The sequence below is a fragment of the Mandrillus leucophaeus genome, unplaced genomic scaffold (assembly GCF_000951045.1).
Source record: "Mandrillus leucophaeus isolate KB7577 unplaced genomic scaffold, Mleu.le_1.0 Scaffold223, whole genome shotgun sequence".
NCBI lineage: Eukaryota > Metazoa > Chordata > Mammalia > Primates > Cercopithecidae > Mandrillus > Mandrillus leucophaeus.
In genome coordinates this window covers 1,144,561-1,146,889 of record NW_012102288.1, presented here as the reverse complement: position 1 = coordinate 1,146,889, position 2,329 = coordinate 1,144,561, and positions in this window count along the sequence as shown.

Here is a 2,329-nt window from a genome sequence, read left to right as displayed (position 1 = left end):
TGAGAGAAATTGCAATGACTGATAAAAGTGGGAGCCGTGCTTCTCTCATAATAACAAGACATGACCTCAGCAGTGTAGACACACAGCATTGGTTCAGGCCACATGTGTGGCTCCACCTTCTACTTGTAGGATTTGGGGTCTCAGATTCTTCAGTTGTGAAAAAAAGATAAGAACACTACTCAAAACAGTTGTTGTGAGATTAAAGATAATGTGTAAAAAAAAAACTCAGGAAACTTCTAAGAATAGGAAATACTAAGTTTTGTTGTTATGATGAGGACACTTGGTCTCCTTGGTTACAATGAGACTGAAGATTGAAGGCCAGAAAATGAAGATCCCGTGATAAAGACTACTATAATGGCTTTATACCTACCTTGACTTATTTACTTTGTCTTCTTCAAAAGGTCAAAAAATTGTAAAAGAATATGATTACTCTATAGAGAACATTTTAAAAGTTTTCAGCCATTGACCACACTGGCTCACTGGAAGCTAATACTGTTAAGCAATAAAGAATTGAGACTGAGGTTATCTCACAATAGGTGGGACAAGTGGTACATATTTTATGCAGTCATATCCCAAATTTAGGAGCATATACTTAGAAAGGATTTTTAGTAATTAAAAATAAAATCAAGCTGGTGATTCTCTAACTATGTAGTAAATGATAATGAATGAAGTTAGGATGTTCATTACCAGGAGGATGCCATTGGTGCTCCTCCTGTGAAATTTTTAATCAAAATAAAATTCCTTCTTTCTCCCTCAAAATTCTTAAGATTTTAATCACCAGTGAAGATTTTCCAGGTATGGTGATTCTATAAGCTCTCTTTTATTTCTCCAAGTTTGATCTGGGTAAAACATATTGAAAGTTCTGGAATATTGCCTCACTTTATCCGAAATGTAATGTAAGTTCTTTCTAAAGGCTTTAGAGACCTCTTTATGGAAGCTGACTAAATACTACACCTGTATATGGCAGGGGCAGATTTCTCTCATGAATTAGACATGAAGAATATGGACCACATCTTCACCCCAGGTCATCACACTTCTCCATGAATGCTTGGCTCTATGGAATAGAAGGTGGTAAGAATTCTAAATTTAAAAAAAAAGAATAGAAGTTAGAAATAAAGCCTATGGGAATATATACCTAAGCAAAATTCTTATCAGTCTAAAGATATAGCATAAATTGTAATCCCCTCCAAAGTTAAGGACAGCTTTTAGTCCTTTTAAACTAGAAGGTAGAATAACATTTAATTGACCTCTTATTTTAGAGTTATCTTATTATTCTTTCTAGATATGCTTCACTGCTTAAAAATTTATTTTGGCTATTCTTCTGTACTTCACTTGCATACTTTATAGAACCACTGAAGAATTTAAGCTGGTTCAGAACGAAGTATGAGCTGTCCTTCCACTTATTCCCCAATGTATTGCTCATTTTCAGAGGCCTGAAGTCTTGAACAGAGCTTAATTCCCAAGTGGTAAAATCCCAAAGGACTTCTGGTTGCGTTCCCTAAAGTTTAGGCAAAGTTAGATATCTTGCAGCAGAATGCCACTTTGCTTTTGAGGATGAATATTTGACTTACTACAAGCCTCTAGAAAACAAACGCCTAGTCATGGGATACCAGTGACCCCAAGACATGGGTTGACCGTGGTGATCCACCATACCACAAGCTCAAATATGAATGGATGAAGTCCACCATTAAATGGAAGTGGTCTGTTTAGGATTGAGACTCTGGATACATTCAGTGAAAAAATTCTCCCTCTATATTCATTGCCTCTATAGGGATCACATTGCCATTCTTCTCTCAACATATGTCTGTGGATTTGTAGAATATTCTTTCTGTTCAACTTAAAGAGGATTAAAATCTTAAGGGATGTTTCTAGGGAATTCTGCAAAGCATGTTAGCACTATACACAAGTTTATTCCTCTAGCATTAGAGCACTCATAAGAATAACCCTGAAAGATGATGGAGTATGGAAATCCTTCCACTCAGCAGAACTTCAAGGAAGACATTTTGCAGTTTGCTGTGTCTGGAAGGAAGCCTAGATTGAGACCCACATTTACTTTGATTTGGAGACAGTGGCTGACTGTTAGCTAACTTGACAAAGACTTGGAAGAAGTATAGTTGGAGGGTTTGTGCAGGGTGTTAGATAAGAACAATATGGATTATGCTTTTAAGAGAAAGCCCAGAGACTAGTCATTTCAATGGAACATTGTTAACATTTGAATTGATCAGATGATCCACATTTAGCAGTACTTTTTTCCTCAGCTAGCCCATTTCCTTGCAGTGAATTCAATAATATAGTGATAAAGATGAACAGGGACTATGATTGTGTCTAA